The sequence below is a fragment of the Ursus maritimus genome, unplaced genomic scaffold (genome assembly GCF_017311325.1).
Source record: "Ursus maritimus isolate PB19 unplaced genomic scaffold, ASM1731132v1 scaffold_3, whole genome shotgun sequence".
Classification (NCBI taxonomy): Eukaryota; Metazoa; Chordata; class Mammalia; order Carnivora; family Ursidae; genus Ursus; species Ursus maritimus.
In genome coordinates, this window is record NW_024425563.1 from 94,810,350 (window position 1) to 94,825,311 (window position 14,962).

Here is a 14,962-nt window from a genome sequence, read left to right on the forward strand (position 1 = left end):
CCCACTCCTGGGACTCCGGCTCCTCTTCCTGCGGCGGGGAACTGGCGCTACCTGTGCCCCGCCCCCTGCCGGGCCCCGCCCCCGGCGACCACCCCTTATCGGACGCTCCCTCCGCCCTGCCCCCGGCCGGGCCCCCTCCCCGCCGACCACCCCCCACCCCCCACCGGACACTCCCTCCGCCCCGCCCCCCGCCGACCCCTCCCCCTGCCTTCTCTAGGACCCTCACCCCCACACGCCGCCTGGCTGGGCCCGGGTACCGCCTCCCCTGGCCCCTCCCCCCACAGGCCGCTTCTGCGCTGCCCTTGCTTCCTGGCTGGACCCTTACCCAGCAGAGCCCCTCCTCCAGTTGGGCTCCGCCTCTGCTGGACGGCCTCCCCAGGCCTCCTGCCCCTGCTGCCCTGCACCCGGCAGCCAGGCCCTTTACCCAGGCTGGCCCCTCTCTCCCGCCGGTACCTCCCTCCTCCTCCCCGACCTTGGCTGGGTCCTGTCACTTTGTTTGCTCACCTGCTGGTGCATCCACCTGCCTTGGCTGAGCCAGGGCTGCTAGGTGGGGCTGGATGGGGGAGGGAGACAGGTGGGTCCTCCTGGCACACACCGGGCAGTGTGAAGGTGGGGAGAGGGTTTCTCTGCCTCGGTGAGGAGTCACCCCAAAGACAGCCTCCTTGGCCTTGGCTGGACCCCCTTTCCCCAGGCCTCTGTTGGCTGGACAGGGCTCAGCTCTTTCCACCTCGGGCTTCCTGTCACTCTGCACACTTAGGGCCCTGACACTCCCCGAGCCCCAGGTGGTGTTGGGTGTCTCCTCCAGGGCTCCAGGTCTGTGCCCAGTGGGCACCCCGCCAGGAACACCCGATTACCCACAGTCTGCACCCCCCCATCTGCCCTGTCGGTCCCGGGTCCCCTCCCCATAACCTGGTCTGTTTCCTTGGAGATTCCTGTTAGCCTCTCTCCAGAGCAGCTGGCCATAACTTGAAGAAGCACCTGGAATGGCCCAGGCCAGGGCAGCAGGAATTGGGCTGATGGGAAATGGGGCCTGGATGCTGAGGGGACACATCCTGGCTTCAGGCAAGGGCTGGCACCAGCTCAGAGCAGAGTCCTGGGGACTATTTTTTGCTGCCCCAGCAGGTGCCAGGTAGGGGTGCTGCTGCCGCTGCAGGACACAGGGACTGTTCGTGGGCTGGCATCCGGCCCCACTGGTGGACCTGGTGGGGGCACCGTCTGTGGATAGCTCTGTGATCCACACTTGGGGGCCAGGCCCCAGGCTAGGGGCTGGGGGCCCAGTGGGAATGAGACCCCCTGCGGTCCAGGAATTTACTGTCTGTGGGGGGACGCTGGTCAATACCTGGGATTGCTGTCTGTGCCTGTCTGTGCCGGGGGTGGGGAGGTGGAGGGGGTGGGGAGTCCATGTGACCTTCGGAGGCGTGTGAAGGGGATACGGCACACGGCACACGGCAGATGGAGGGCTCAGGGTGGCTTCCAGAGGCCAGTGTGCTCCAGACAGAGGAGGTCTGGGGCTCAGCCAGGGAGGTGGGTGTGCAAGAAAGGGCAGGTGAGGGGGGCACACGGAGCATTTCCTGTTTGGAAAACAGTGCCGGGCCCTGCAAGTCTTTTTAGCAGAGGCATCTGATCGGGTTTCTGTTTGGGAGTCCTGGGATGCAGTGGGGAGCAGGGGTCCCACGAGTAAACGTGGGTGCTGCTGCCTGGGTCAGACCAGAGCAGTGTCCTTGGGGAAATGTCTGCTTGCCATGGTCCCTACCTGCTGTGAGAGCTGCCAACCTGCCCTTCCCGGGAGCTGATGGTTTTTGGGCGATGCCCTTTCTTCTCCTGTCCCCCCTTTGAAGTCTGTAGGGCCAAGGGCTCAGCTCCCAGGTGGACGGATAATCTGGGCTCTGATCCTGCAGACTGAGAGTCCAGAAACATCCTCGTTGCGTTTCCTGACTCAGATGGGGTGGCGGGCTTGTGTGGAGGGGGGCGTGGAGCTCCTGGCTGTGGGACCTCAGGTGGGGTACGTACCCCATGCCTTGGTTTCTTCTGGGGGCTCCGTGGCTCTGTTGGAACGGGTATGTCTTCAGGCACCTTCCTGTCCCCTGGGCATGGGGCCAGCGCTCAGTGCGCTGAGAGCCGCCTGTTGTGACCTGCGAGTTTTGTGACTCCGTGACCCCGTGTCTGGTCTTGGTCGGAGGCTGGAAGAGACGCCCGGGATGGGGGTGGCGGGCTGCCTGTCTGGATGGAGTGTGCTCGGGACATGCTCCACCACTTCCTGCTGGTCGTGCCGTGGGAGTGCTCCTGCACACGGCTGGCCTGGATCCCTGGCAGGGGCAGCCACACGGAGGCCTGTAGCTGTGGGCTTGGGGCTTCGGGGGTCCATTTGCCCGCCAGGCAGGGCGCTTGGGTTGGGGCAGGAGGGACAGCACAGCAGCCCAGCGGCCTGGGTGATGCCCCCGGGACAGACTCCGTGTCACTGGCTACAGGTGCCTCAGTGCCGCTTAGTTGTGCTGGTCACGGGCGGCCCCTTGTCTGGAACACGTACATGCATGTGCACACGCACACACATGAACCCCCCAGATGCACATACAAATAGTCATGCACTCACACTTCATGCACACGTCCTCACACCTGTCCACATTCACACACACACACACACACCTGCACACCCACAGGCACACGCTTGTACACACCACACGTCACCCCTGTATATTAGCATTACCACATTCTCATATGAAGGGTATGGGGCACAGGGTCCTCCAGTCCATGACCTTGGGTGGCATCGGAGACCTCCCAGGAAGTGAGCCAGCCTGGGCTTCACCTGGGTGGGGAGGTCGGGTGAGTGGGCTAGAGCATGGGGACAGTGACTAGGGCCAGGCCCCTGCCCAGCCTGGGTCCATGCCCCTGAGGCTCCCCATCCTGTGCTCCCCAGATGCAGGGGGCGAGGGGTGGGGCAGACTGTCCCTTGCTGCCGTACTTGGATCCTCCTCTGTTCCCTAGACTCTGGACCCTGTGCTCCTGGACTGGAGGTGGCAGGATTTGCTTTGATCTCGGAGGTGCTGGGGTCCAGGCTGCCTCCAGCCCTCAGGCCGGGAGGAGGGCAAACAGCTGATGAGGGAAGGGCTTTCTGCTTCCCAGTGCTGTCCGTGTGGGGCCTCTGTGTATGTGCTTGTGAGTGTGCGTGTACACGGTGCACACATGTGCATGTGTGTACATGCATGGACCACTGGACACACATGTAATGTGTGTGCACCTTGGTGGGCACACCTATGAGTTTTGTGCACATGTGTGTGCATCCTAGTGCACACGTGCATGTGTGTTCACGCACACACGTGAGCATGTGCGTGTGTTGGTAGCATCCGGAGACCTGAGTGCCACCGAGACGTGCGGGGTCTGGATATGTGGGTTTGAGGCTGCTTACTCTCCTCTCAGCATCCAGGACTCACCTTGCTCCGGGCTTGTGGTGGGGTCTGTGGGTCTATAGCTTGGGTGGAGGGACAGCAGCAGGGCCATGGGGTGTCTAGGTCTGGAGTTAGGGGTTCTCCCCTTGGTGGGGGGTGGGGCTGGAGAGACCCAGGTGCAGAGGGACAGGGCACCCGGGGAGGATGCAGGGGGGACAGGTTGCCCGTGTGAGGATACCCAGCACACAGGGAGAGGATGACCGACCAGGTGAAGGACCCGAGGACCGGGGCCATGGCGGAAGTGCGGGGTCACCAGAAGTGCGGGGAGCTCCCCTCCGGCCATCACGTCCTGCGGCAGAGCCGGTGCAAGTCGCCAGGAGGCACTTCCCAGCGTGAAGGCAGCTTCCTGTCTTGATTCTAAAGGGCAGAGCAGGTGTCTGGGCCGGGCGTTTCCTTTGCTGAAGTAGACCCCCAGCCTTCCAGGGGTACAGCCACCTTGGAGGGAGGGACTGGCCTGATGGTTCACATAGTGGCCTGTGTGGGCCCCGAGGCACCATGTGCCCACATTTGGGGACACGGGACACAGCACTCTGGACGAGGAGAACATGGTCTGCAGCCGGGCCCGCACCCCTGAAGCTGGGCCGTGCCTGGGACCCCGGCCCTCCTGGCGCTCCTCCTGCCGTCTGGCACTGACCTGTCCTCAGGAGGCCCTCCCGGTGTGCTGGCTTCCTAGCGCCCTCGGCCCGCGTGAATGTGCACTCTTCCGGGGGAGGGGGGGGGCTCGCACATCTGCACTGGCAGCCTCGTGCCGCGCTAGCATCTGGGCAAGGGCGTCCGCTCTGGAACGTTCTCCAGCCCTGTGCCACAGCGACCCCGCGTGATGTCCTTCTGTGGGGTTGTTGGTGCACGGTTCTCCCTGTCCCTGCCTGGTTTCCTGTACGAGGGAAGCGCTCTCTTGTTAACGTCTTGCTTCGGGAGGCGGCTGCGACCAGAGGGACCTGGAATCCTCACTCGTGGACCACACTGCGTGCGCTGCTGCACAAAGAACCAGCCAGGGAGCACGTCCCAGGATCCAGCCGTTTAGCCTGAGGGTTTCAGAAGATCTCTGATCATTATTTTGTGGCAGATCTTCACTTACAGACATCAGAGGACATCAGAGGCGTCTCCCTTGATCTCACTGTGCCCTGGGCGGGGGGTGGGGGGGCGTGGGGGTGGGGCTGGTTTCCAAAGTCCATTGTGTTCGAGCATCAAACATGGACAGTGACGGGAGAGCCTCTTTGTGGCTCGAGTCAGAGTCCGGGGGCTCCGAAGATACATGAAGGCATCAAAACGTCCCAGGGCTGTGGCCGGGCGGCTGGGGACACTGAGGCCCAGCAGTCCTGCAGCCTGGGGGGGCCGTGCCCGAGCAGGCGGCTGAACCGGGGCTGGGGCGGGAAGGCCCTACACCAGGAGCTGCCCTGGTAAAGCCGCCAGGGGTCACAGAGGAGCGGCATCGTGGCTTCGGCGGGGCCCCTGGGAATCTGCCCCTTGGTGTGGCGGCCATAGCCCGGGCAGTGTTCAGCTCCAGGGGTTGGGAGACCCAAGGCAGGAGTTCACGAGAGCCCATCGGAATCATTTTTTTTAAAAAAGAACTTGCTCTTGTTTTGTTTTCCCGATGGAAACATCAAACACACACCTAGTACAGAGGCCAGCCGGGCGCTTGCTTGGGGGCTGGTGCCGGCTTGGACACGTGTCCACGTCCTGCCCTTCCTCTTTCAGAGGATGCTGATCCCAGAACACTTATTAGTTCGACCACAGAGAAGCTTACAAGCAATTACGTTAATTTAGAAACACACTTGTGAGCGATGTGGAAGAGCCAGACCCGGCACCACCCCGCCGGTGGGGAGCATGGGGAGGCAGGACTGGGTGGGTCCCCTCTGGGCACCTGCGGGGTGAGAGGGAGCCCACCGACCAGACACACGAGACTTTGCGTGGCTGGGTGCGGTGCGTCGATTTAGCAAATGGGGCTCTGGTGTGTGGATCTTGTGTGCCACGGGATTGGGGTCCGGAGGCTGCCCAGTGGATGGAGGGAAACCCTTCAGGCAGAGGCCGCTGTGGGAGGGGCAGTCCCAGGGGAGAGCGCAGTCTCCCCGGAGCTGCATGCTGCACGCACGGGGGGGGCACGTGCCGTGTGTGCATGCACGCATGTGTGCACCACACCCAGCACACAGGGTGGGTGGGGGGGAGAATGTGCCAGGTGAGAGGTCAGCCTGGAGAAGTGGGAAGAGCCCAGAGCTCTACTGTGGAGGGGGATTCTATCCTGCAGATCACGGGATGTGGGATGCAGTGACCAGGGGGTGTGGGAACAGTGACCACAGGGTGTGGGGGGAGTGACCATGGGATGTGGGAACAGTGACCACAGGGTGTGGGGGCAGTGACCACGGGGTGTGGGGGGAGTGACCACGGGATGTGGGAACAGTGACCACAGGGTGTGGGATCAGTGACCACGGGGTGTGGGGGCAGTGACCACTGGGGTGTGGGGACAGTGACCACGGGGTGTGGGGTGCAGTGACCACATGAGCATGGGAGCAGTGACCAGGGGGTGTGGGAACAGTGACCATGGGTTATGGGGGAAGTCACCATGGGGGTGGGGGGGTGCAGTGACCGGGGATTGGGTGCAGTCACCACAGGGGAGTAGGGGTAGTGACCACATGAGCATGGGAGCAGTGACCAGGGGGTGTGGGGGGAGTGACCACAGGGCATAGGGGGGCAGTGACCGGGGGTGGGTGGGTGCAGAGACCAGGAGGTGTAGGGGAGTGACCACAGGGAGTGGGGGCAGTGACTATGGGGTGTGGGGGGAATGACCATGGGGGTGTGGGGGCAGTGACCATGGGGGTGGGGGGTATAGTGACTGGGGTTGCAGTGACCACAGGGGATTGGGGGGAGTGACCACAGGTTGTAGGGGGGCAGTGACCGGGGGGGTGGGTGCAGACACCAGGGGGTGTGGGGGGAGTGACCACAGGGGTGGGGAGGCAGTGACCACAGGGAGTGGGGAGAGTGACCATGGAGTGTGGGGAGAGTGACAACAGGGGTGTGGGGGCAGTGACCATGGGGGTGTGGGGGGTGAGATGATCACGGAGGGGGTGGGCAGTGACAGGTGAATTTTGAGGTGCTTTTTCTCTGTTGGTACAGTCCTGTTTTGGGTTATGTTTTTGTGTTATGTTTCCCCTTCCAAGGGGCCCCTCTGAGAATGCACATGGCCGTCTGGGAGGACGTGCATCAGGCAGCTTCTTTCCTGTACCCTGTCCAGCCTGTAAAGCCCGAGTGTGGCCCCCGTGGAGGCTGGGCCAGTTATGCACGTGACCACTGCCATCTGTGGCCAGGGCCCTTCCTCCAAAGCAGCCTGGGACTCACTGGGCTGGGCCAGGGGCGGCCCCCCTGGGGGCACTTCTTTCTGGACGGCTGCTTACTCACCTGGTCCAGGTGCTGTCCTGGAAAACCCGTTTGGTGACCTCTGCTGTGTCCTTCCTGTGAGAACAGTGATGTCACTGTCCCCGTGGACCCACGGACCCGGCCTCTTGGAAGGGGGCCCAGGGTGGGATCTGAGCTCTGTGTGGCCAGGGATGCCTCCTCCCCTCCCACTCCCGACTTTGAAGGCTGTGGTCACCCTCACCTCTGGGAAGCTGACCCAAGCCCGCCTCTCTCCTCATTTCTGCGGGGCAGGCGCTAAGCCACACTGCCACCATCTCCTATGCCCATGTGGCCTCGAGTTCAGACAGTGACTCTGGGGAAAACCTCCAGAGTGGTGGGCTTGTGTCATTAGGTGGCTTGAGGGGGTGTGACAATCTACTCTCCGGGAAGACATGGGGAGGCCTGTCCCAATGGTTGACACGGAGGGGCGAGCCCTGGGGCTCCCCCGGTGGTGTGACGGGTGCATGGCAGATGCCCCTACCCAGTCTTCCTGAAGTGCGCCTGTTCTCCAAAGATCTCCCATCTCAAGAAATCCCTCTGAGGGGCTGTCCTGTGCGGGGTGGGGGAACTCCTAGCTCACTGGGGACGGTGGTCTTCCAGCTGGGTGAGTGGCCCGCGGGACATCTGAACGTGGAGTTTGTTGGTGAGGACACCCTTCGGATACCCTAACTGCAGTGGGTTAGAGCCCCTCCTACCAGGACAGCTCTGTAGTGAACAGACATGGGGTTCCTGGGAGGAACGGGGGGGAGCGGGGGACCGGCGGCCCTCGGCTGCTCACTGCACTTGGGAGGGGGCCCAGGACCTGGCAGATGAGGACAGAGTGCTGGCTGGTCACCTTGACCAGTGGTTTGTGCCCAAGGGACTCCTCGTTCACGTCTGGGACCTCACCCCAAAGATGGGAGGAGGGAAGCTAGGAGGATGAGAAAAATCTAAAGAGGGAGGTTTCCGTTTCCTTCCAGTTTTTATTTCGAGGGCTGGGGGTCAGCGTTTGCTTCCTTTAGAAGGCGGCTGCTGGTCTCCTATGTAAGCCCCTCTGGATGCTGGCTCCCGTGGCCCCCGTGGCCCCAGCTCCCTCCTCCAGCGCTGACCCTCCAGACCTCCTATCCGGCCAGTGGCCTGGGTCTCTCCTGCTGTGTGGATCCCACATCAGTCCATCCTGGTCAACACCCTGCTTACATTCTTCTTGGAGTCCCGTATCGTGTGCACTTCCTGACTCCCCAGAACTTGTGACTGGGTCCTAATCCCGTGTCCCCTTATCCTGAGAGCATCTGCTGCCCCTGTCCCGGTGGTCCCTCCTCTGTCACTCTCAGCTTGGCGCTGGGCCCACCTCCCACTCGGGCCTTGCCTGCCGTGGGCCTCCTTACTCCCAGCCTCTACTCCTGTCCTGTGGGGAGGACAAGGGAAGCGTGAGGCCGTGGCCATCCCCCCACCGGCGACAAGCCTGGCAGCCCTAAAGCCACGGGACCTCCGAGGCCCATCCACCCAGTGCCTGGATCCAGAAATGGCTCGGGGGCAGCTGGGGTTCCCTGCCTCTGTCACTCTGTAAACCCGCGTCTTCCCTGCTAACTATGGCGGGCTCTGCCTCAGGGCTCTGGGGATTCTAGAAACGGCGCGTGCCTGGCCCCCTGCCCTCCTGGGCCACGGTGTGTCCGGTTAGTCTGCAGACACTTCCCACCCACTCAGGGCCCACACCTGTCAAAGCTCTTGGTCCCTGCTTGGCCTCCTGGATGTGGCAGGGCCCAAACAATGGCTCATGGGTTTTAAAGCTTGTTCTTTGGTTGAGTTATTTATTTCAAAACTTCTCAGTGATTGTAAAATTCACGATGATGCCTCTGGCCAGCACCAGCCACATCCCTCTGGTACATCTGTGCAGCACACGCTTTATGGAACAGGTGCGTGTGGAGACGGGGTGCGTACCCTCTGGGGGCAGGGAGCCCCGTCCTGCAGGTAGGAAGCCACTGTGCTGAGCAGGGCAGGCACGGAGGGGAAAGCACCCGTCCCTGGGCTCCGAGAGCTCCAGGACCGTGTTAAGTGGCAGGGGGAGGCTTGGGGGCAGGCTGGGACAAAGCATGGCCCCGGGGTGAGCTCAGGCTGGAGGTGGTGGGCCGGGGAGGCCTGGCAGGGGTGCAGGACGATGAAATGCAGTCCAGTGTTCAGAATTTCTCGTGTGCACCGGACGCTCATGTGACCAGGGCTCCCAGGCGTGCCAGAGAACTTGGCCGAGAGCTGGTCCGTGATCCCGGCTCTGGCTGCGGGGGCGGTGGGTGAGGGCCCCGGCTCCGATGCATTCCTGAGTGATGGCGGAGGTTCTGTTCTGCAAGCCAGCCATGGGGATGTGAAGGGTCGGAGGCGTACCTGCCAGGATCTTTGCTCAGCACTGTGAGAATGACGAAGTAATGCAACTGCTAGGAAAGCCATGGAAAGATCACGGGTGCGGGGGATACCGTGGGCGTGTCCTGCGGTCATCAAAGCCATTTTTCTCAGTACCATCCCTGACCGGCAGCGCGGATGCCTGGGAAGCCCCCAGCCTGGCCCCTCGGGGCAGGAGCCCCAGACACGAGGTGGTCTTCCGCTTTCCCGTAACTACCGACCCACCTTGGCCCTCAGGTGGTGGCCCTTAACCTCTTGGCTGGGTCTGTAGCTCTGGGTCACAGCGGGAGTGGAATCATTTCCACATGCCAGACCCAGTCCTCTTCATTTTTCATCCCCCTCATAGTCCACTCAGAGCTCATGTCCCCCACACGGTCATGGCCAGGGAGGGCCCTGCCCGCCACAGTGGACATCAGGACAGTTCATGCTGGCCGATGGCCGGGGCCCTAGGCACCTGCTGGTTTCTCCCGTCTCTACACTGGCCCTTCTGACTGTCTGAGGGACCCAGGTGCCCACTGCAGGATGGGGGTTGGCTGCTCCCCTGGGGGCGGAGGGCTGATGAGCCTGCCGGCCATGCATACCTCTCTCCGGGTGATCCCATCCTTCCCCCTGCAGTGCCTGTCCCCCTGGCAGTCGGCCCAGGTCTGCGGGGCAGGGGTCTGCTTTGACTCATCCCTGCCCTTTCTGGCAGCACAGGAGGGACCCTGAGTGGCTTTCCCCGCCTCTCTGGCCATGGCTGCAGCACGTGCCCCCTACAGCCTGTGCCGCGCTCACGATCCAAGGCTGCGTCTCTCAGGCAGCACTCAGTGGAGCTGACGGGAGCAGGACTTCCTGCTGAGGCCGCGGAAGACCACGCTTTTCAGTCCTGTGGTTCCCGTGCTCTGCAGTCGGGTGGGAGGACAGAAGACGCCGAAATGCTGTGGGCTGCTTTTCTTGTAGCATGCCAGCGCCCTGGTCGACGGCTTTCAGAGGTCTGGTCATTCACAGGGATGCAGGTTCCCTGACAAGGGTCTGCTTCCCATGAGCCACACCCATTACTGCTTCAGACGTGTCCTGGATAGTTCCCAGAGGGGTCAGTATGGTGCCCACACGGGCCTGAGCAGCCTGGAGTGCACACAGGTCCAAAGCTCAGCTCATGTTGTGTTTGAGTGGGTGGATGAACGGATGGACGGATAGTTGCGTGGATGGGTGCGTGAATGACGGATGGATGGATGGAAGGAAGGATGAGATGGATAAGCGGGTACATGGATGGATGGATGGATGGGTGTGTGGGTGGATGGGAGGATGACGGATGGAAGAGTGGATGGATGATTTGAACGAGGGGTGTATCTCTACAGATCTGATTGCAGCTGGTGAAACCCTGATTATTGAAGAAGGTAATGTCGTGGTGAAGCATTTTTTCGTTGGCGTCTTTGTTCACTGGGGAGTGGCAGGGAAGAAGGACAGGGTGTGTTATCCCACATCAGCACTTCGCAGGTGAGGCGTGTGGGGCAGGAGGACACAGTGAGGAGTCTGAGCCCAGACGGACCCAAGGCTGCGCACTCAGCGGGCTGGGGTTTCACCTTCGGAAAGGAGGCCCGGTGGGATTGTGAAGCTGGGTGGCGCGTGCGTGGGCTGAGCATGGGGACCTTGTTTTCTCCCACTGTGATCTGTGGGACCAGGAGTCAGGGAAAGCACAGGGGATAGGTTCGTGCTGACCCTGCTCCTTCCCCGTGAGGAAGGGCTGTGGGGTGCTGGCACTTTCAGGAACCAGGAGCAGCCTCAGACCGCCAGTGCCCCCGACGTGCCAGCACGGGCCTGGAGTTCTTCCCAGGGTGTCCTTCACAGCCCACGTAGGAGGGGTGGGTGTGCGGGTGGAATTGAGAGTCTCCTCTGTCTTGCAGGCCTGACGGGGGGCAGGCAGGGAGGGCCTAGCAGGGACAAGGGCCACCCGTAGCTCCACCCCAGGCTCAGCCTGCTCACGGAGCCATGTCACTTTGGATATCAGACTGTGGCGAGGCCTCATCTCTGTGCGTCTCTGTGGGTCATGGGAAAGTGGGAGTCACTGCCCACCCCCCCACCTGACCATAGATGTGAGGACTGGAAAACGTCTCATGGGGTCCTGTCCGGACAGCCTGGAGCAGGTGGCAGTGCAAATCTGCCCCTGGCCAGCAGCACAGCCAGGCCTGGCCCCCTTGCTCCCATGTGCCCTCAGTTATTCATTCAACAAACACCAGGGCTCCTGTTTCATGAGAGGCCCCACCCCAGGCGGGGGTCTGTTGGTGGGCCTGACAGGCTGAGACCCTCTCCAGGGGCAGACAGCAGGCGGGGGAGGTGGTAGGTGAGGGAACCATCATGTGTTGGAAGCTGGTAACTGCTGTTGAAAACAACAGAAGGAAGGAGCGCAGACCGGCTCCCAGGAACCTCCTCGATGCACAAGGGCTCAGGGTCTGCTGCTCTGAGAAGGTCACGTTTGAGCTGAGCTCCTGGAGGCTGGGCATGAACCAGGCGCCGTGGGAAGAGGGCCCCTGCCCAGGGAGAGGCTCTGAGCAAGGCAGGCCAGGCCAGGGGCACAAGAGGACAGGCTAGCTAGGGGCCCAGGGAGCCTAGACCAGGGTGTCTTGGGTGAGTCGGAGGCCCTGCAGCGGCCACGACAGGAGGTCGTGGGAGTGGGTCGGCGGCCCATCTGTGGAAGGTGGAGCCCGGAGGGTGTGTGATGGTGGAAATGGGCCATGCCTGGGGGTACCCTGGCCAGTTGAGGTGGGAGCGGCTGCGGGGGTGAGTGGTGGGAGGGGCCAGTGCCTGTCCCATGCAGTGATGAGTAGATGCACCCAGCAGGAGAGGTGCGGTGGGCTGGGGTGGGGCCAGGCTGAAGGTGTGATTTGGGGGTCTTTGGCCCAGAGGTGGGGTCCCAGGTGGAGCTGGTGGTGTTGGGTAGAGAGGCTCCGGGTGTGCGGCACAGACCAGAGGGGCCTGGAAGGGGCTGGAAGGGCGGGCTGGGCACTGAGGCCTGAGCCTGGGCTCCCAGCCTGGGCAGCTGGGAGGGAAGGCGGGCTGGTGGGGCCAAGGAGGGCTGAGGCCTTCCCAGGAGCTTTGCTGGCAGAGGGGGTAGAACAGGCAAGGCTGGGACAGGAGGAGCCCAGAGAAGGATCTTATTTTTAGATGAGAGAAACAACCACAGGTTGGTGTGTGTTGACAAGGATGACGGTGAAGGACCCAGGTCCCAGCTGGAGGGGACAGGGAGCCCTGCTGCCCTGGGCGGCAGGTGAGGGGATAGCTCCAGGCAGAGTGAGGGCCCTGAGGGAGGAGGGACAGTTGGATGACCCTCCCGCCACGCTAGGAGCACTCTGGGCTTGGGGCTCTGTGCCCATGTAGACCACCGAGCAGGGCCTGGTGCGGCGTGCTCATGTAGACCACTGAGCAGGGCTAGGCGCGTGCGTGGAGCTGCCTTTGACCAATCTGGTGATTCTTCCAGGTGTTGCACGAAGTGGGAGAGGGCCGGCGGGGGGTGGTTTCAGTCAGAGAAGGAAGAGAGAGCACAGAGTAGGGCGGGAAAATGTACAGCGTTTAGGTCCTGACAGGGCGCATGTGTACAGGGCCGAGTGGGCTGGAGGAAGCCGAGGGCAGGTCAGTCCTCAGGGGCCCATATGCTGAGGCCAGGTGTGTGGGGCGGGTGCATGGAGGCCAGGTGTATGGGGCAGGTGTGCTGAGGCCAGGTGTGTGGGGTGGGTGCATGGAGGCCAGGTGTGTGGGGCAGGTGTGCTGAGGCCAGGCGTGTGGGGTGGGTGCATGGAGGCCAGGTGTGAGGGACAGGTACGTGGAGGCCAGGTGTGCGGGGGAGGTGTGCTGAGGCCAGGCATGTGGGGCGGGTGCATGGAGTCCAGGAGTGCAGGGCTGCAGCGTGTGCACTGCCCCTTCAACCTGGGGCCACGCCTCCTCGGTGCAGTGTGTCTGTGGAGTGGGGATGCTGGTAGGAGCAGCAAGGACCAGTCGTCGGCCAGGAAGCCATGAGGTCATGCAGCCATGAGACAAGGGCTCTGGAGGTGTTGGCTGGGGCAGTGGTCCAAGAAAGAGGCCAGGGCACAGGGCCTTGGTCACTGGGACCCCCTCCCCCAGAACCCCGCTGGAGGAGTACTGAGCAACCGAGGCAGGAGTGTGGTGGGTGAAGGATGAGGAGGGGCCTGGTGCTCCCGTGGGCAGCATCCCAGGGCGTGACCTGGTGTGGGGTCAGGAAGAGTGGGGGTGGCAGCCCTCACGTGGCTGGGGAGCAATGAGGAGGGGCCGGACCTGGCAGCCCTGATACCCCCAGAATGAGCTGAACGGGGGGCCTGGGGGGCTGGGTTTCCCTCCAGGAAGGCAGAGAGGAGGGGCCTGGCATGGGACGAGCAGCGTCTTAGGGTGCTGACCTCCACAGGCCAAGTTCAGGGCCCCCTTGGCCTGTCTCACCCGCGGCAGTCCCTTTGGCTACTGGTGTGAACCGACAGCCCCTCTGGGCCACACCAGCTGGCCGGTGACTGTGGCCATGCTTCTCTGCATTGTCACCCTCATCACTGATCACTGATTAGGTGGCTGGATAGTGAAACCTCTCTGTGGCCCATTGGGTGGTGGCTGTGTCTGATCACGAGCGTGGGGGTGAGTGAAGGAGGGAGGGGCGGGCAGGGCGGCAGGTGGTGGGGCTCATGGTAGCCCCCTGGCTGGGGGAATGCCGAGCACTAGGCAGAGGACACACCTCTCCCCGAAGGTCTCTGCCCCCACCTCCCCCTGGCTGCTGGACACCGACTCCTCCTCGTCGTGGGCAGCTTCAACAGAGTGGACTGGGTAGGCGGGCACTCAGTGACCAGCCAGCTGGGCCTCAGTTTCCCTGGGTGGATCATCATGGCCGGAGGGAAGGGAAGGAGTGATGACTGTGTGTGTAGAGGGGTGGCCCGGTCTACCCTCACCCTGCTGGCCGCTTCTCCCTTGACCCCACGGTCTGCCCTGTGGCCCGGGTCCCACCTGTGCCCAGCCTCCCTGGGGACACCACGTTGCCCAACTTCCACTCCTGGCCGGCTAAGGCCTTACTTTCTGGAGAAGCCATGTCTGCTTGTCCATGAGCGTGACTGGTGGTGTCCCGGCCCCAATGTGGGGCTGCGCATGGTGCTGGCCCCTCCATGTGGAGGCTGGGGGGCGCCGGGACGGGAGGGCGTCTCAGAAGGGCTGGTGCCGTGTCTCGGGAGGACGTTCTGTGTCTCACTGGTTCCCTTGCCTTCCAAACGTTACATGGAGGCCGGGCGGGGGCAGCAGAGCCCGACTGATGACGCGTCGACCGGGAAGAGACGTGTGCTCTGTGCAGTGACGCGTGATTGTTGGACTGTTTGGAAAAGTGCCCACGACGGTGCTTGTGGGCATCGTAACCGCGTGCAGCATGTTTAAATATTGACTGTGCGGAGCTGCCCTCTGTTGTTCCATGCGCGCCGGGCCTCCTGCTGCCTCCGACAAGTGGCTCCACGAACAGTGTGCGTGACTGATCCCCAGAAAGAGCAGATGGTCTGAGAGGACAGAAAACACGGTCTGGTCACCGGGACACGGCCCAGGCCCCTGGGACGGCCACACTGCCCCTCCTCCCCGCCGCCCCATGCCTGTTGAGAGCCCGGTACAGGCGCTGCAGAAGCAGGTCCTCCCAGCCCTGTACCTGTTTCAGGCAGGGGGTGCTCCAGCGAGGGTCCGACAGCGAGTTTAGAGGGACACGGAAGGATGGCCGGTCACACAGAGATGGTCTGGTCGGGTCACAGGGAGGTGAG